This window comes from Solanum lycopersicum, chromosome 4 (assembly GCF_036512215.1).
Source record: "Solanum lycopersicum chromosome 4, SLM_r2.1".
Lineage (NCBI taxonomy): Eukaryota > Viridiplantae > Streptophyta > Magnoliopsida > Solanales > Solanaceae > Solanum > Solanum lycopersicum.
In genome coordinates, this window is record NC_090803.1 from 14,427,373 (window position 1) to 14,448,721 (window position 21,349).

A 21,349-nucleotide genomic window follows, 5' to 3' on the forward strand; every position below is an offset into this window, starting at 1 on the left:
ACATGTTATGATACGATGGTTATATGATTGAAAGTAGTCTTCATGATTATAATAAAGTATTAAGTGAAAGGTTTACTCACTAGTTTATGGCTCATAAAGTGAAAGGATTATTCTAACTTATGGTCACCTAAGAACTATTATTATAGGAGGTTTATATAAGGGTCTAGTAAAGGCTAATGTGAAGCGTGTAAATTCGACGGGGGACTAACGTTTATCAAAATCGAATCCCCATATGGGTTCCTCATGTTTAGTAAGTCCAGATCCCCAACGTATGTGTTTTCTCATGAGATGGAAACCCCCACATTTAGTAAGTAGGGTTTCTAATAACAATCTCTTTGACCCTTAATTATGTGCCCACATAGGACTTAAGATTAGTAGATCCATGTAGATAGCTATGTATGAAACACTACACGTAACCTTAGGCAAGTAATAACCCTTTCTTTTCGATGTGGGAGTAGAACACTGAATTCCATGTATCTCTCATAGTCTCATGTCAGTTATTGCAACTTTTTTCCTTAATGAAAAATTAAATGAATTAAAGAGACATAAAACTTGTTATTAGATCTTTGTTAAAGGTTTCTATATGATATAAGGGAGGCTATAAGTCTTCTCTTATACATTGAATGGTGAAATCCTAAAAGATGATTCTAGTAATGTTCTTTTATGGTTATGTTGGTTATGACTATGTTGATATGTATGAGTAATCTTTATGAAATAAGCATTTCAAGATGTTATATGAGAATATGTTATATGCATGAAGTGTATTTCTTATTGTGATACTTAGCGTTGAATATGGTTATGGGATTATATTGTTTGCTTTGCACAAGTATTGCTTGAGTTGCTTACATGTTGGGTTGATATTATTTTGGGTTTGGCTTATGATATTGCTATATGTGCATGTTGAGATTATTTGATACTAAGCATGGTTTTGACTAATATGTCCCTTTACTCATTCATTGATATTTTTTATGCATGAAAGCGATACTTAGTACGTGTGATGTACTAACCCATATTTTTTTCCTTTTTTTCGAAAAAATATAGGTTTGGGCCGTTAATGAGTTTAAGGTATTTGCAATAAAGACTTGGATCTTTTCCCAAGTTATTGGTTAGTCCTCACGTTCCAAAGATGATGCAACAGATCTAATATTGTCTATTTCCAAAGACACTTATTCATTCTTTACGTTGAGACTTTGTTGTAAGCCTACATGTGGCTTATTGTACTAGTGTAAAATCTATGCCAAAATTTTGTTATTCTCTATTAGGTTATATATGAGACGAAGTATTAGACTACTTAAATGAATTGAATATGCTAAATGAAAAGTCTATGTAAATTCATAAGCGAGGAATCTCTGTAGACTCCATATATGATATGTCAGAAGTCTAAGTAAACTTTATATGTAAAAGTTTTAAATTTTGAGCATATTTCTCCACCTATGATATGATATGATGTATGCTAACGGATAGTCTAAGGAACCTATGAAGACGAAAACGCCGGTAACGTCTAGGGGGTACTTTGGATCGTTACAAACTTGATATCAAAGCATGAGGTTGAGTAAACTTATGTTGATGACTTACTAAACCATGTGAAATAGAATCTTATTCATGGGTGTGAAGTGCTCCACACTTTTGAATGAGAGACTATGAGATTCTTATGATTTTTCACTTCTTTTGTTATTCCTTAGTCGTGCCTAAGAGTTTTTAGTCCTTTCTTCTAATCCTCTTCTTGTTCTTACAAGTAATGAATACAAAGAGGAACAATCCTCGAAGGGCCGAGGAGGAGAATTTGAATACAGCAGTTCCCCTTAAAACTCTCAAGTTTTTGTTGAAGAAGGGGTTACGTCTAACGTTGACATAAAGGGGACTATTCATAGCTTGATCAAGTGTTAGATACTAAAGTTTGTAGGGATACTAGGTTGTAGGTGAATTCCAATGCTAGTACTACAACTTCGAGGATTAGGGATTTCACAAGTATGAATCCCCCTACTTTTTGAGATTCCAAGGTGGAGTAGGACCCACATGAGTTCATTGATGAAGTGTTGAGGGTTCTTCATACTATGGGTGTGTCTTCTAAAGAAAAGGCGGAACTAGACGCCTACTAACTCAAAGATGTAGCTCAAGTTTGGTATGATCAATGGAAATATGAGAGGACCTTTAGAGAAGGTCTATTAAGTTGGTCATCATTCAAGATAGATTTCCTTGATAAGTTCTTTCCCTTGTAATTGAAGGCGAGGAAAATGCAAGAATTCATCAACCTTCTTCAAAGGGCTATGCATGTGAAATAGTATAGCCTCAAGTTCATTTAACAATCAAAGCACGCTCTTATTATGGCGGTGGATTCTTAGGCCAATATGAAAAAAAATATGGATATATCAGACCTTGTGGTTAATAAATATAGATGTTGAGTCCTAGCATAGAAATTTTGCTTCTAATGGTTCCAGGCGAACAAATTGTGGGGTAAAAGCTTAAGAAATTGGGAAAGAGTTGAAGAGGACAAGGGCCAATAATGGGGATTCCTTCAAGGCTAGATTTGAGGTTAAAGATCAACCAAGGTTCAAGAAGAGGTTTTCCAGCCAAGGTACTTCTAATTCTCTGAGGGTCAACTAGGGTAAGGTGTATACCCCTAAGCCCCAGAGGGGGGAAATGGTGGTTCTTATGTTGAGAAATATATTTGTGATAAGTGTGTTAGAAAATATGATGGCAAGTGCCTAGTTGGCAGGTGTAATTTCTATGGTTGTGGTATGAATGACCATATGAAGAGGTACTTCCCTATTATGAAGGTTCAAAAAAGGGAAAATGCTCAAGCACAAGCAAGTGACCCAAATACGGATGTGAATAATAAGAATCATTTTTATTCACTCCAATCACGAGGTGATTAAGAGATCGCTTCGGATATGGTTACCCTATGTTACAGTTATTTTCTATTAATGTATATGCATAGTTAGATCGCGGTGTCATTTTGTCTTTTGTGAGCCCTTTTGTGTCTATGAAATTTGATACACTTCCCGATATATTATTTGAACCGTTTTCAGTTACTACCTAGGTGGATGATTTCGTGGTGGGAAAAGAGTGTATAGGGGTTGTCTTATTTTGGTGTCCAACAGAGTTACGTTAGTTGACTTGGCAGAATTTGACATGTTACATTTTGATGTCATATTGAGAATGGATTAGTTGCATGGTTGTTTTGTTTCAATAGATTATGGAACAAGGGTAGTAAAATTTGAATTACCTAAAGAACCCATTATTGAGTGGAAGTAAGGAAACTCAAAACCTATGGGTAAGATCATTGCGTTTCTAAAAGCTTGCAAATTTATTGCAAATTGTTGTCTCTATCATATTGTGAGGGTCAAGGATCTTGAATCCGATATTCCTCCCTTAGTGTCGGTACCTGTATTGAAGGAATTTCAGGAAGTCTTTTCCTATGACTTGCCCGAAGTTTCTCCTGAATGGGAAATCAAATTTGGCATAGACTTATTGCCTGATACACAACAATTTCAATCCCTCCTTATCAAATGAACATGGTGGAGTTGAATGAACTAAAACCTCAACTCAAGGATTTACTATATAAGGGTTTTATACAACCAAGCATATCTCTATGGGGTGATCCGTTATTCTTTGTTAAGAATATGGATGGGTCTTTGAGAATGTGTATCCGCTACCATCAAAATAACAAGGTCACTATAAAGAAAAAGTAACCACTTGTAACACTCTAGAACTTCCATGACTTAGACTAGATCTTTGGCTATTATATAATTTTTGTAATGATGTTTACGGATCTATATTAATGTATCAAACTAAATAAGAAAAGGTATCCAAAACGACAAAGAAATATTTTGATGTCCCGAACTAGCTAAATTGAAGTAGTAGACGTCCCTATGTTTGGTAATGGTTTGAGAGTGTCCAATGAAGTCTAAAACTTGTAAAAGACTTTAAATAGGTAAAATATAGCATAAAGGGTCCAAACAACCAGTAAAACCTCCCCAAGGACCACCCAAAAGGTCCTTGAGGAGGACTCGAACATTGGCGAGCAAGCCGCCAAAGAAGCTTGCGACAGCTAAGATGTTGAACCAGCCATACGTTATGCAGCCATTAAAAGGAAGGAAAAAAGATGCCTCCCGTCATGGGGAACCCACGAGGATCATTGCCTCGACACATTTCATAATAATTAATTGAAATTTCCCTTGGGATATGGAGCCACTTGCCAGATTCGTCCGCATCGTTTTTAAGTCAATTGAACTTCATAAAAATACCCAATTAAGTGAGGGGTCTTTGAGGTGATTTTAAGGGGCGAGTTTATATTGGTTTTGGGTCAGTTTATGCCACTTTTACGTATCCAAATCAGATTCACCAAATCACTCTCATCTCTCTCTTAACTCTTTGTCTACTCTACCACCTATGAAGAGCATTGGAAGGTTGGAGAAGAAGGTCACATTCTGAGCTTTTCTTCTAAAGATTCATGGATTGAATTTTCATTAAGGTATGTGTTCTTAACTCTTGGGATTATTTTTTCTAAACAATTAAAATACCTAGGTTTGTACTCTACAAATGGGTTTTCTTCCAAACTCGAAATTGATGATTAATTACGATGAGTTATGATTTTCTATGGCTAATTAAGTATGAGTTATTGAGTAATGGACATGGAATTGTAGTTTTACATGTTATGCGTGTTCTTTCTCTAAATAATGTATTTGATTATGTTATATCTTTCCCTTAATGTCATAAAATGTTGCTATTGGGACTATTGCTTGAATGAACTCATAAATGAACGTGTTTTCTATCTATGAATTTCACATGTATATGACTAGAGTGATTGGTATTTGTTATGTTAATGTGTTATTCATTATATTATTGGATGATTGTTGTGAATTGAGAGTAAGTTCTTCATGAAAATTCTTGGATGCAATAGCTAAGTCTTCTTAAGTCATGATTACTCTATTATGTTGATGTTGGCCAATAATTGATGTTTTTATGCAATTGAAGTATGTACGATGTTGCTATATATTCATATATGATGAGCAATGAATCTATTGAATGTGAGAACATGGTAAGGATATGATAATGCAAGGTTCATGATGTTTCTCTTGTATGTCTTAGAAAATATGACTATGATATGTTAATCTCACTAATGAAGGGTTGTGATGAAAGGAAATTCTCATCCTAAACCTAATGAGCTAATGATCATGTTTATACAAGGAGTTAATCTCCCATGGCCTATGACAATATTGATGATTAATGATAACTTAAAGGCAAATTCAAAAAGATACTTTTGCTTATCACTAGTTTGAAGGTAGGTTCACAATGACTCTCATGAGATGTAGGCTGCCATGCAATATGGGATTATGAGTCTATAATATATCTTCTAGTTCCTTTACTATGTTTCCCCTTTAGGAATAGTATCTAGTGGATCCACCAAGAATGTTATGTTAATTTTGTTCTACTTTTGCAAGTAGTCCACCTTCTTTTGTTGTAGGGTTTCATGACACCAGATTCCATGTTTAGCTTCCAGAGTCTAATATCGATTAAGAAGATTGTTCCCTGTATTAAAATGAAAGATTAAAGTAAATGAACATTGACTAGGTAACTTTAGGAGTCTACTTATTATAGGTAGTGTTATGGTACTCTATCTAGACATTGCACAAGTTGACTCTAATGGAAGTCCTAGAAGACTGTTCTTATGTACTATAAAAATGAAATGATAATGCTTATGATATATGATGTTTCTCTTATATGATGTTGTTCATGTTGATGAATATGTTGTTAGCCTATATTGCTATATGTGATGGCGACTACTTATGATGTAAGTTGTATGATGTAAAGTATTACTCATTGTCTCCTATTTAATTTACTTGATTATGTGGCGTTATGGGGCTTCACATGAGCATTGAACTTTTAAGCTTTAGATGGGATTATTGGTAAGTGTGGTATGTTATCTTGATAATAAACATTGAACATGATATGTCAATATGACTTTGTGATGATTTGTCTCTGGTTATGATCATGCTTTATGTTTTGGTGATCCCGATCTTGTATATTCTCTATTGTATGTGCATTAAAATCATTCAAATGGCTTAGTGTGCTTTCTAAAGAAATGGGCCTTTTCATGCATTTCTTTAAATATTTTATGTGAATATACCCATACTTAGTACAAGTGTCTTAATAAACCATATACTTTATATATCTACAAATGTAAGGTCTGGCCATTGAACCTTAAGAAGGTCGATTGAAGAAGATTGGAACTCTTTATCCAATGTGTCACGACCCAACCCGATAGGCCGTGATTAGTGCCCGTTTTGGACACCCACATACAAACCTACTAAGTATGACCAACTGAAACTAAGACAATATGGAATTTAATCAAATCAAGACAACCCCAACGTCATATATATATATAAGAGGACCTGTCTCATAAGGAGTCATAACCATTCAACCATAACAGCATACGCGAGCCGACAAGGCCGCCACTATTCAAAGCATAATGATGTACGCAGCCGACAAGGCTGCCCCTGTACAAGCGGACATCCCAAACAAACCATGTCCAGACCATTATCCAAAACATATATATACAACCCACATAATGTCCACAGACCTCTAAGAGTACATTAGTGAAACTCGACGGGACAGGGCCCCGCCATACCCATAGACGAGCAAAAGACTACACAAAAGTTATGTACCAAAACGACTGGGCTCCGGAACAGTGGAGCTCTCCCAATCAGCAGAGTAGATATCCTAGGCGGGAGGATCACCGAACTGCACGTCTACACCTGCGGGCATGAAACGCAGCCCCCCGAGGAAAGGGGGGTCAGTACGGACAATGTACTGAGTATGTAAAGCATAAGGTAAAGATGACAGGATACCAATGTGGCAAGTCGAAACAAAATATCACTACACATACTTTTTAAGTGAAAATCATGCATATATTTAACATTTAAGGTGCCCAGCTTTCCTAGTAAGGGGCTCGGCAAAATAATCATCACGTCATCTCCGTCATCATCATCATCATAACCATCCTCATCACCAATCATATATATAATATACATACCCGGCCCTCTAGTGAGGAACTCGGTGACATATGCAAGAAACTCCGCACGAACATTACCCGGCCCGGGACTCGGTGAAATGATAAATGACTCTATGCACGAGCAGAATATTATGAGCAACCATATGCAATTAAAATCATTTCTTATAACTCAATAGAACAATCAACGTGAACCAGCAAGGAGTATTACCAAAGATTAATGTTTTATCAAGATTATGAACCTTTAATACGATATGAAAACGTAAAATTTCAATGACTCTAAGAAGCATTATCATGGATATTAGAGATCATCATAGCCTTAGACATAACCGATATATAGAGGAATAATTGTGGAAGCAAGAATATACATCACCTAGACGCTTTAGAGGTAAGTATCAAATCTGTCCGTTATTCGCTTATTTTTAAAAGTCATGCCAAGCAAAGAAAGAAGGGACAGCGTTACATACCGTATAATTGAGCCGCACGTCCAATATTTATTGCTCAAGCTATTAATCTATAACAAGCAACAATCGTGCCGCAATTAGATAAACATCGTGCTTTACTTTCTTGTAAGCTAGCTAATAATCTAACGAAAATTCGGCAGCACCTCCCCTATTTTCCTTACTTCGTCCCAATCCGACAACAATCCAAATTATCCACAGCAATACCAATAACACATATAACCCAAAGAATCATATAAACAGCCCAAGCACCAACATGACACCACTAATAATCCGATTATGGTTTCCATTCATACTTAGCACATTCAATAACTAAAACAAACTTACTAAGCTACTGGTCACGCCCCCTTCTTAAAATTAATGGATAATTAACAAGGGTATTCTAAAGAATTAACACACCAAACAAGGAGATTACTAACCAAATTATTTGCAGCTGCTGGCCAAGAGTTGCAGGGTTGGTTTCTCCATTTCCATGGCTGCCTAAGACAAGTGGTGAAGAAGAAGATGATATGCAGCAATGCATTTCACCACTTTATATAGCATGGAGTGGATTTCTCCACCTCATTTAATAGTATGAAGTGGAGGCAGCCCCCCTCTACACCTGTCCACTAAGGCCAGCCCACAATCTGATCCCTTTTTAATTTTTGCCTTGAGTGGTGGGGCCCATTGGATTAAATCAATCCAAATTAGCCACTAATTAATCCCTCACTTAAAGTTAATGGCACTTACATTAACCAACTCATACTTAATATCACATTTGGAAATAACATCCTTGCCTAATATTTCTTTACGTCTTCTAGATCACGATGCGCACTACGTATAAAAAAAATACGAGGCATAACATCCTTCCCCCTTAGGAACATTCGTCCTCGAATGTTAAGTTAGCGTCTTGCAAAAACAAATTCCAGCGAGGTCTCTCTAAAAGTTATACCTATCAACCTGCATTCCGTAACTTACAGATGCCTCACAGCTACATAATCTCATTATCTATCAATATAGTCAAGCTAGGAATTGAATTACCTGCAGGTACGGGGAACAGGTAAGGATACTTATTTTTCATTTCGTCTTCCGCTTCCCAAGTCATCTCCTCCCTATTGTTATTTTGCCACAACACTTTGACGGAAGCCACATCCTTAGTATGTAACCTTCTAACCTGACGATCAAGTATAGCCACGGGTTTCTCCTCATATGACAACTCCTCTGTTACCTGAATATCATCTACAGGGAATACTCTAGAAGGATCACCAATACATTTACGTAGCATCGATACATGGAAGACTGGATGTACCGCCTCCAAATCAGATGGTAGATCCAACTCATAGGCAACCTTGCCTATCCTACGAACAATCTGATAAGGCCCAATGTATCTCGGACTGAGCTTCCCCTTCCTGCCGAATCTCATCACACCCCTCATGGGTGATACCTTCAAGAATACCCAGTCACCAATCTGAAACTCCAAATCTCGATGCCGATTATCTGCATATGACTTCTGTCGACTCTGGGCTACTAATAATCTTTCTTGAATAAGCTTCACCTTGTCAACAGCTTGCTGAATCACATCCGGGCCTATTAACTTAGTCTCGCCAACATCAAACCAACCAATAGGTGATCTGCACTTCCTCCCATATAAGGCCTCGTACGGTGCCATCTGGATACTAGAATGGTAGCTATTATTATAGGCAAACTCAATGAGCGGCAAGTGGTCATCCCAGCTGCCTTTGAAGTCAATAATACAGGCCCGCAACATATCTTCTAGTGTTTGAATAGTACGCTCAGCCTGCCCATCAGTCTGAGGGTGAAATGCTGTGCTAAGGTTCACCTGTGTCCCCAATCCCTTCTGAAACGATCTCCAAAAGTTGGCTGTAAATTGAGCTCCTCTGTCTGATATAATGGACGTGGGAACCCCATGAAGTCTCACTATCTCCCTGACATATAACCTCGCATAATCTTCAGCCGAATAAGTAGTCCTGACTGGAAGAAAATGGGCCGATTTCGTCAGCCTATCTACAATAACCCATATAGAGTCATACTTCTGTTGAGTGCGAGGTAAGCCTGTAATGAAGTCCATATTAATCATCTCCCATTTCCAAGTCGGGATCTCTATCTCCTGTAATAATCCACCAGGCTTTTGATGTTCGATCTTGACTTGTTGACAATTTGGGCACTGAGCAACAAACTCTGCTATGTCCTTTTTCATGCCATCCCACCAATATAAGCATCTGAGGTCATGATACATTTTTGTTGACCCTGGGTGAATAGAATAACGGGCAGAGTGTGCCTCTCCCATAACTTGCCGTCGTAGCCCCGCAGTATCGGGTACACACAATCTGCCTTCATATCGTAACACTCCATCAGGTGTAACCTTAAATGGGGTCTTTTCCTTTTGAAGAGCTGCATCTCTATACTGTGCCAGAATAGGATCCTTGTATTGGTGTCTCTTTACCTCATCTATGATTGAGGACTCAGCAACCTCTCGAATAGAAACTCCACTATCTTCCGAATTAGCTAGACGGACTCCAAGGCTGGATAGCCGCTGAATCTCCCGAACCATATCCCTCCTTTCTGGTTGTACATCTGTCAAGCTACCCATGGACTTACGGCTAAGAGCATCTGCTACAACATTCGCTTTCCCTGGATGATATAAAATATCAACATCATAATCCTTTAGCAACTCTAACCACCGCCTCTGTCGTAAGTTCAGCTCCTTCTGCTTAAAGATATATTGGAGACTCTTATGATCTGTATAGATGTCCACATGGACACCATATAAATAATGTCTTCATATCTTCAAGGCATGAACCACGACCGCTAACTCCAGATCGTGAGTAGGATAGTTCTTTTCATGCTTCCTAAGTTGTCGGGAGGCATAGGCTATAACTTTGCCATGCTGCATCAATACACATCCTAGCCCAACACCCGAAGCATCACAATAAATAACATAGCCGTCTGGTCCCTCTGGAAGAGTTAGGACTGGAGCTGTAGTCAATTTGTCTTTCAATAGCTGGAAGCTTCGCTCACAAGCATCTGTCCACTGGAACTTGGCTTCCTTTTGAGTTAGCCTTGTCAAAGGCACTGAAATTGAGGCAAACTTTTCTACGAATCTCCTGTAATATCCTGCTAGCCCCAAAAAGCTGCGTACCTCAGTAGGTGTCGTAGGTCTGGGCCAAGTCTTTACTGCCTCAATCTTCTGCGTATCTACCCGAATACCATCAGCTCCAATAATATGCCCCAAGAATGCCACTGAAGTCAACCAGAACTCGCACTTAGAAAATTTAGCATACAACTTCTGGTGCTGAAGCACCCTAAGTACCGTCCTTAAATGATCTGCATGCTCCTCTTCTGAACGTGAATAGACCAGAATATCGTCTATAAATACAATAACAAACATATCAAGGAATGGTTTAAATACTCGATTCATTAAATCCATGAATACCGCTGGAGCATTAGTCAGCCCAAAAGACAGCACTCTAAACTCATAATGCCCATATCGGGTCCGGAATGCTGTCTTTGGAATATCTGCCTCCCTTACCCACACCTGATGATAACCTGACCGCGAGTCTATCTTTGAAAAACACTTTGCACCCTGCAACTGGTCAAATAGATCGTCAATCCTTGGGAGGGGATACCTGTTCTTTATTGTTACTTTGTTCAACTGCCTATAATCAATGCACATCCGCAGCGACCCATCCTTCTTTCTCACAAACAGTACTGGTGCTCCCCAAGGTGACGTACTAGGCCTGATGAAGCCCTTTTCTAGCAAATCCCTCAATTGCTCTTTCAATTCTTTCAACTCAGCAGGTGCCATTCTATAAGGAGGTATAGATATAGGCTGGGTATCTGGCAGTACATCTATAGTAAACTCTATCTCCCGTTCTGGAAGAAGGCCTGGAAGTTCCTCGGGGAATACATCAGGAAATTCATTAACTACCGGGACTGATTGAAGAGTCGGTGCCTCTGCCTTTATGTCATACACCCGAATCAGATGGTAAATATAGCCTTTTCTAACCATCTTCCCGGCCTTGAGGTATGAAATGAACTTACCTTTCGGCGATACTGTACTTCCCTTCCACTCTATAATCGGTTCCCCTGGAAATTGAAATCGAACTATCTTTTCTCTGCAATCAACATTAGCATAACAAGCAGCCAACCAATCCATGCCCATGATAATATCAAACTCAATCATATTTAACTCTATTAGATCTGCTACATTATGACGACTATATATAGCTACTGAACAATTCCTATATACTCACGTAGCTATGACAAAATCTCCTACAGGTGTAGCTACCTCAAATGGTTCTATCAACTCAGACTCTATTCCAATCCTACTAGCAACAAAGGGAGATATATATGATAAGGTGGAACCTGGGTCTATCAATGCATACACACTTCGGGAGAATAGTGATAATATACCTGTGATCACATTAGGTGACGCCTCTTGATCTTGCCTATTAGTCAAAGCATATATACGGTTTGAGGGACCGCTAGAACTAGAAGCTCCACCACGTCCTCTACCACGGCCTGCTGGTGCCTGAATACCCTGCCCCGTAGGGCGCATAGCCACAGAAGAAGATGAACCAGCAACGGACCCTGTAGGCTGTGCCATACCACCTGCACTACCTCTAAGGTGACACTCCCTCATAGTATGGCCCTGACGGCCGCAAGAAAAACACGCACCTGTAGCCCAACGACATTCCCCAGGATGGGACTTACCACAATGAGAACACCGAGGCAAAGGTGGCCTCGACTGGCTCAAACCCCTGCCCATCTGTGACCCTGACGCCCTAGAGCTCTGACCAGGTTCCGAATATCCCATACGATCGAACCCCCTACCCATGAAACGTGGGGGTGCACTCTGTGCTGGCTGGGAAGAAAATCTAACATGCTGCTGAGACTGCCCGCTTTGAAACTCGTCAGGATAACCTGCTGATCTAGCCCTCTTATGCTGGCCTCTATTATAATCTCTATCTGGCTGACGTCCCCGGTGCCGATCCTCTACCCCCTGTGCATATGCCTGCACCCGAGCAATGTCCATACCTGGCTGAAGAGTCACTGCCATACAACCGTCAATCAGATAACGATCCAATCCCATCACATAACGATGTACCCTGTCTGCCATATCAGCCACAATAGTAGGCGCATGCCTAGCCAATGAATCAAACTCGAGGCTATACTCTCGGACGCTCCTACCATTTTGCTTCAAACGCAAGAATTTATCAACTCTAGCTCGCTTCATCTCTGGAGGCAGGAAGTGGCCCTGGAAAGCCTCCACAAATTCATCCCATACCGCTGGAGGGGCACCCTCACCCCTAGATAACTCCCAAGACTCATACCAATTAATATCTACATCCCGCAAACGATACGTAGCCAACTCAACAGACTCGGTCTCCGAAGCCTTGATTATCCTCAATGTACGCTGCATCTGACGAATAAACTCTTGCGGATCATCCTGTGGCCTTGACCCAAAGAACTCTAGAGGATTACAACTTAAGAAGTCACGAGCCCTTAAGCTATCAGATATGTCCGCATGATCAACTCCTAGTCCATGCCTGCGAGCCTGATCTGCCACTAATCTAGTCAGCAATTGAACCGCATCTCTCATGGCCCTATCCTCCGCCCCTGACTGAGGAGCTGGAGGTTCAGATGTTGGGGCCTCGGGGGCTGGTGGTGTCCCCCGAACTGGAGCTGCTGCTGCTCTAAGCTCTTCTGGCGGTGGGGGTGTAGCAGAGCTCTCCGACTGGAGCATAATACAAGGCATAGACTGGGCACGGGCCCTAGTAACTCTTCGGGTCTGACTAGTACCTTCTGCTACCGATTTTCCCTTCTGGGCGGCTGTCGCTTTCTTTGGAGGCATAGCTGAAAACACATGGATTCGTTAGAGAGGGATTATCCTGTTAATATAGCTCTATCACACGATCTAGAATAAGAAGAAAGAATGACATCCTAAATGTCTTGTAGCTTCCTGTTTATAGATGTGGTGCACAACACACCGATAAACAAGACTCTACTAGACACGGTCTGTAGATACTTCCGAGGAAGAACCGCTCTGATACCACTCTTTGTCACGACCCAACCTGATAGGCCGTGATTAGTGCCTGTTTTGGACACCCACATACAAACCTGCTAAGTATGACCAACTGAAACTAAGACAATATGGAATTTAATCAAATCAAGCCAACCCCAACGTCATATATATATATATAAGAGGACCTGTCTCATAAGGAGTCATAACCATTCAACCATAACAGCATACGCGAGCCGACAAGGCCGCCACTATTCAAAGCATAATGATGTACGCAGCCGACAAGGCTGCCCCTGTACAAGCGGACATCCCAAACAAACCATGTCCAGACCATTATCCAAAACATATATATACAACCCACATAATGTCCACAGACCTCTAAGAGTACATTAGTGAAACTCGACGGGACAGGGCCCCGCCATACCCATAGACGAGCAAAAGACTACACAAAAGTTATGTACCAAAACGATTGGGCTCCGGAACAGTGGAGCTCTCCCAATCAGCAGAGTAGATATCCTAGGCGGGAGGATCACCGAACTGCGCGTCTACACCTGCGGGCATGAAACGCAGCCCCCCGAGGAAAGGCGGGTCAGTACGGACAATGTACTGAGTATGTAAAGCATAAGGTAAAGATGATAGGATACCAATGTGGCAAGTCGAAACAAAATATCACTACACATACTTTTTAAGTGAAAATCATGCATATATTTAACATTTAAGGTGCCCAGCTTCCCTAGTAAGGGGCTCGGCAAAATAATCATCACGTCATCTCCGTCATCATCATCATCATAATCATCCTCATCACCAATCATATATATAATATACATACCCGGCCCTCTAGTGAGGAACTCGGTGACATATGCAAGAAACTCCGCACGAACATTACCCGGCCCGGGACTCGGTGAAATGATAAATGACTCTATGCACGAGCAGAATATTATGAGCAACCATATGCAATTAAAATCATTTCTTATAACTCAATAGAACAATCAACGTGAACCAGCAAGGAGTATTACCAAAGATTAATGATTTATCAAGATTATGAACCTTTAATACGATATGAAAACGTAAAATTTCAATGACTCTAAGAAGCATTACCATAGATATTAAAGATCATCATAGCCTTAGACATAACCGATATATAGAGGAATAATTGTGGAAGCAAGAATATACATCACCTAGACGCTTTAGAGGTAAGTATCAAATCTGTCCGTTATTCGCTTATTTTTAAAAGTCATGCCAAGCAAAGAAAGAAGGGACAGCGTTACATACCGTATAATTGAGCCGCACGTCCAATATTTACTGCTCAAGCTATTAATCTATAACAAGCAACAATCGTGCCGCAATTAGATAAACATCGTGCTTTACTTTCTTAGAAGCTAGCAAATAATCTAACGAAAATTCGGCAGCACCTCCCCTATTTTCCTTACTTCGTCCCAATCCGACAACAATCCAAATTATCCACAGCAATACCAATAACACATATAACCCAAAGAATCATATAAACAGCCCAAGCACCAACATGACACCACTAATAATCCGATTATGGTTTCCATTCATACTTAGCACATTCAATAACTAAAACAAACTTCCTAAGCTACTGGTCACGCCCCCTTCTTAAAATTAATGGATAATTAACAAGGGTATTCTAAAGAATTAACACACCAAACAAGGAGATTACTAACCAAATTATTTGCAGCTGCTGGCCAAGAGTTGCAGGGTTGGTTTCTCCATTTCCATGGCTGCCTAAGACAAGTGGTGAAGAAGAAGATGATATGCAGCAATGCATTTCACCACTTTATATAGCATGGAGTGGATTTCTCCACCTCATTTAATAGTATGGAGTGGAGGCAGCCCCCCTCTACACCTGTCCACTAAGGCCAGCCCACAATCTGATCCCTTTTTAATTTTTGCCTTGAGTGGTGGGGCCCATTGGATTAAATCAATCCAAATTAGCCACTAATTAATCCCTCACTTAAAGTTAATGGCACTTACATTAACCAACTCATACTTAATATCACATTTGGAAATAACATCCTTGCCTAATATTTCTTTACGTCTTCTAGATCACGATGCGCACTACGTATAAAAAAAATACGAGGCATAACACAAGGGGTTGGCTGGTCCTCAGGTTTGCGGATACTATCTTTTCATTAGTCACGCCATGAAGATTGTATTAGTCTAAGAGATACACTTCTATTCCTTTTATCATTCAAATACTACTATTGTAAGGCCTATATGGCATATTGGTATTGCATTGGCTAAGTCAAAGATTTGCACTCTTTAGATGGTTTTTATATAAGACAGTTTTATTAGACTATCGTATGTATGTTGATCATGCTAATAAAATTAGAGCCTAAGTAAGCTTCTATATGAGAGTTCTGTGTATACCTCAATATATGATAAGCGAGAAGTCTAAGTGTACTTTACTTAGTATATGCAAAAAGTTTCAAAATTTTCAGCATTTTAACCTATGATATGTTATGATGAATGCTAAGGGTCTGTCTAAGTCCTTTTTGAGAATGACAACGATGATTACATCTTGGGTGCTCTCCAGTTGTGACACCACTCCCTAGAATTTATGATTTGTTTGATTGAGTACAACGAGCGAGTTACTTTTCAAAAATTGACTTGAGGTCGAGTTATCACTAACATAAAATGAGGGATGTTGATATTTTTAAAACTGCATTCCGAACAAGATATGGTAACTTTGAATTCCTACTTATGTCATTTGGTATAACAAATGCTCGATGGCTTTCATGGACCTTATTAATCGAGTTTTTACAAATTATCTTGATTTGTTTATGATTGTCTTCATTGAAAATATCTTCATATAAATTAGGAGTGAGAATGATCATATGAGTCATTTGAGGATAGTTTTGCGATTTCTCAAGGATAACCAACTTTTTGTCAAGTTCAGTAAATGTGAATTTTTATTGAGATCGGTTACTTTTCTTGGTCACATTGTCTCTAGTTAAGGGGTAGAGGTTGATTCGAGAAAAATGGAATTGGTCAAGAGTTGACCTAGACCTTTGAGCTCTATCGACATCCGAAGTTTCTTGGGGTTAGCCGGATACTATAGGAGGTTTGTTGTAAGATTATCATCTATAAAATCTCCATTAACATCCTTGAAAGATAGACTCAATTCCGCTCTGGTTTTAACTTTAGCAGAGGGTACCGAAGGATTTATGCTTTATTGTGATGCCTCCCGAGTAGGTCTAGGATATGCCCTCATGGAACATGGCATATACCTCAAGGAAACTCAAAGTTCATGAGAAGAACTACCCAACTCATGACCTTGAGATAGTGGTCGTAGTGTTTGCTTTGAATATTTTGAGACACTTCCTCTATGGGGTACATGTTGATGTGGTCATCGGTCACAAAATTCTTCAATATGTATTCACATTAAAAGAATTTAATCGACGCCAAAGAAGATGGTTAGAAATTCAAAAGATTTATGAAATGAGTGTCTCCTAAAATCTCTTGAAAGCTAATCTGGTTGCGAATGCTTTGAGTAGAGTTTTCATGGGTAGTTTGACTCATGTGGTTGATAACATTAGAGAGTTAAAGAAAGTGGTTCATAGGTTGTCTCAGTTGGGTGTTCAACTAGAGTAATATTTGAAAGATGGTTTCATGGTTCATAATAACTACAAGTCATATTTAGTGGTTGATGTGAAGTCTTAGAAACTTTTTAATTCTCTATTGATGGATTCGAAGAAATCGTTCATTAGAAAGAATAATTGATTGTTCTCCCAAGAGGAGGATGGAGTACTTAATTACCAAGAAAGGTTATGTGTAACGGATGTGTATGGTTTAAGGGAGATAATCATGGAAGAGGCTCATGGCTCCTGATATTCCATCCATCCGAGAGCCACCAAAATGTAACAAGACTTGCGTGAGATATATTGGTGGAATGGAATGAAAAGAGAGATAGCAAACTTTGTGTCTAGGTTCTCATATTACCACTAAGTCAAAGTCGAGCATCAAGGAGCGGGATGTCTAACTCAAGATATTTGATAGAATATTATTATTATTATGAATTAACCTTGATCAATAATTAGAGTCTTGTACAATATTTATAGTTGTAGACTATAAGTAATTACACAATAACCCAACATAATTAAGTAATTATATATTCTATCTAACATCCCCCCTCAAGCTGAGTCTGGCGGAAGCAAGAGGAAGCTTGGAGAGAAGATACTGAAAACGCTGAGATGGTAACGGTTTTGTGAGAAAATCTGCCAGCTGGTCCTCGGCGGAAATATACTCAGCTGTCATTGCTCCATCAATTACCTGTTCACGAACAAAATGACAATCCTTGCCCACGTGCTTCATGCGCTTGTGGAAGACAGGATTCTTTGTCAGACAGATCGCAGATTTGTTGTCGCAATACAAGCTTGGTGACGGTGTGGAAACATGAAGATCATCTAGAAGGTAGGTGAGCCACATGACTTCCGAGGCTGCAGCGGATAGAGCTCGATATTCAGCCTCCGTGGAGGATTTTGATACCCGTCCCTGTTTTTCTGTGTTCCATGAGATTAAATTTGGCCCAAAGAAGATGAGATAACCTGTTGTTGAGCGGTTGTCCGATGGATCATTAGCCCAGTCTGAATTGGAGTAGCCGCGAAGACGAAGGTCTCCTTTGGAAAAAATAAGACCACACAAAATTGTGCCTTTGACGTACCGAAGAATGCGTTTGAGAGTGTGAAAGTCTTGTTCCGTCGGACTGTGCATTTTCTGAGCTACGTAGTTGACTGCGAACTGGATATCTGGACGGGTAACAATTAAATATTGCAAGCCGCCGACCAAACTGTGAAACAGGCGTGGGTTGTGGAACGGCACGTCTACACTGTTGGTCGATCGGCTGGGGCTGATTGGCATAGGTGCGGTGGTGCATGAGTCCACTCCTACTCGATGGATTAGTTCCCCTGCATATTTAGTCTGGTGTAATAGAAGCCGATCACTGGTGCGTTCAACTTCCAACCCGAGAAAATATTTGAGAGAGCCAAGATCCTTCATCTAAAATTCATGATGCATACAGTTTATAAAATCATGAATAAGGGTAGGGGAGGAACCAGTGACAAAAATATCCTCAACATAGAGGAGTAGTATGAGAATTCCTGTGGCCGAATGTTTGACAAAAAGACTTGTGTCATTAGTAGTGGTAGTGAAGCCCTGCGCCGCAAGAAAGGATGAGAGACGTAGGTACCATGCACGTGGAGCTTGCTTTAGGCCATAGAGAGATTTTACCAACTTACATACATGAGTAGGGTACCGTTGATCAATATATCCAGGAGGTTGCTGCATGTAGATTTCCTCCTCTAGTTCAACATGTAAAAAGGCGTTAGAAACGTCCAGCTGATGGAGTGACCACTGATGATGCATAGCTAGAGACAGTACAAGGCGGATTGTCTGTTGTTTAACCACTGGACTGAACGTTTCGGAGTAGTCCAGCCCATAAGCTTGATCATATCCCTTTGCAACCAGGCGAGCTTTGTATCTAGCCACAGTGCCATCTGAGTTGCGTTTGATGCGATAAATCCACTTACACCCAATGGGAAATCGGTTCGAAGGAGGAGGAACTAACACCCAAGTATTTTGTCTCTGTAACTCCTCAAACTCAGCATCCATAGCAGTGCACCAGTGTTTATTTTGAGCAGCCTGTTTATATGTTGTGGGCTCAGTGAGTGGCTGGGCATCATAGGGAATGGTAGAGGAGTAAGTTTTTGGTTTGAAAATGCCACTCTTGGCACGGGTAGTCATGGGGTGATGAGGAGCCGGGATTTGGGTGGTTGCTATTTCTGTTATGGCTGTAGGGCTGGTTGGCGACGTCGGTTGTGGGCTGGTTGGTGTTGAAAATGGCTGTGTCGACGGGGATGGGATTGGTGTAGTGTATGGGTGTGATCTGTGCGTTGTTGGTGGAGTGGAAGTGTCGGGTGTCGAGTGTTGATCAAGTGTGATGGCTGGCGGCATTGGTGAGGACTGAGGTGTGTGAGCAGGGCGAGTAGCTGCCGGGGTCTGTGTAGGAAAAAGAGGAAGAACTCCAAAGTAGGACGGTGGGGACGGGGACTGCTGGGATAAGGACTTGTGGTAGGGAAACGCGGTTTCATGGAACTTAACATGAAGGGTCACATATATACGCTGGGTGGTGGGGTCAAAACATCGATAACCTTTGGTAAGGGGTTCATAGCCAACAAAGACGCACGGTTTAGTTCGAGGTTGTAACTTATGATTCACCTCATGACGCAAATGGGGAAAGGCAAGACATCCGAAAATACGGAGAATGGAGTAGTTTGGAGCAATGTTGTATAATTTTTCATGTGGAGAAATATGACCAAGAGATTTCTTTGGAAGACGATTAATTAAAAAATTTGTTGTGGCAAGTGCCTCAACCCAGAAAGTGACGGGTAGGCGAGCTGTGTGGAGGAGAGTAATGACAGTGTCGATGAGGTGACGGTGCTTGCATTCCGCCACCCCGCTCTGTTCAGGGGTATAGGGACACGTTTTTTGGTGGAGGATGCCAAGACGCTGGAGAAAATTTGCAAACTGATTGTTGACATATTCACGACCATTGTCAGTTTGGAACAATTTGATGGTAGTGCCAAACTGATTCTGAACCATGAACTGAAAACTTTTGAAAGCTCCAAACGCCTCAGATTTTTGTTTTAAGGGATACAACCAGGAAAATTTGGTAAAGTCATCAATAAAGCTAATGTAATACCGAAAACCACCAAAAAATGGGACCGCCGTAGGGCCCCATACATCAGAATGAATAAGTTGAAAAGGAAATAGTGCTGCATTATATGATAAAGAAAATGGTAGTTTGTGTGACTTGGACACAGAACACGACTCACAGGACGTTACATTGGACACTTTATTGAAACCAAAAAGAGAAAGTAAATGTTTATTGACTTCAACAGAAGGATGCCCCAAGCGACGATGCCAATCTTGAGGAGTGAGAATGGCAGAGCAAGCTGTTGGAGATGACTCAATAGACGTAGACACTTGATAATTGGAGGGAACATGTAAAGCCCTTGCTCACAGTGGCCTCTGTACCTCACTCGGTGGGTGGTGTTGTCCAGAATCTGAAAGTCATTGGAGTTAAAGAGTAGGGTACAATTATTATATTTGGTGAAACGATAAACGGATAGAAGATGGGATTTAAGGGATTGTACATGAAGAAGGTTACCGAGGTGAAAAATGCCAGAAGAGGTAGGTATACCTGAGCCCACATGAGCAATAGGAAGAGGATGGCCACCTGCACTAGTGACACTGTCATTGCAAGAGTATGGAGTATAGGTTTAGAGACGAGACAGGTCCGGCGTTACATGGGCATTAGCACCTGTGTCTAGGAACCAGTTACCATTTGATTCAGCAGAGTTTGCAGCATAAAATGCTTGAGGTGACGACGTAGACGGTCCAGAATAAGAGTTATCAAACCTATGCCAGCAGTCCCACGCGGCATGATTGTATTTGCCACAAATTTGGCAGATGATGGAGCTGCGAGGAGGTCCACTGCCACGACCAGCAGACCCCCCGCGACCACCTGCATAGCTGCCACGACCAGGGGTTCCGCCTCTGCCGCGATTGAAACCACGTCCACGACTGCCTCTGTAGCCAGCAGACTGCCAGGACTGAGCATAGAGGGTGGTGTGTGGTTCGGCTGATCCACCGGCTTCCCTAACCTTCAATTTTTGTTCCATCTGTACGTTCAATTCTTCGGTGAGTAACCAAGACGAAACTTCAACAAACGTCACATATGCAATATTCGTCCTAATATTTTATTTAATGGACGCAACTCTGACGACAAACCGCGAAGAACACATAAGATCACATCTTGATCTGGAATTCCAG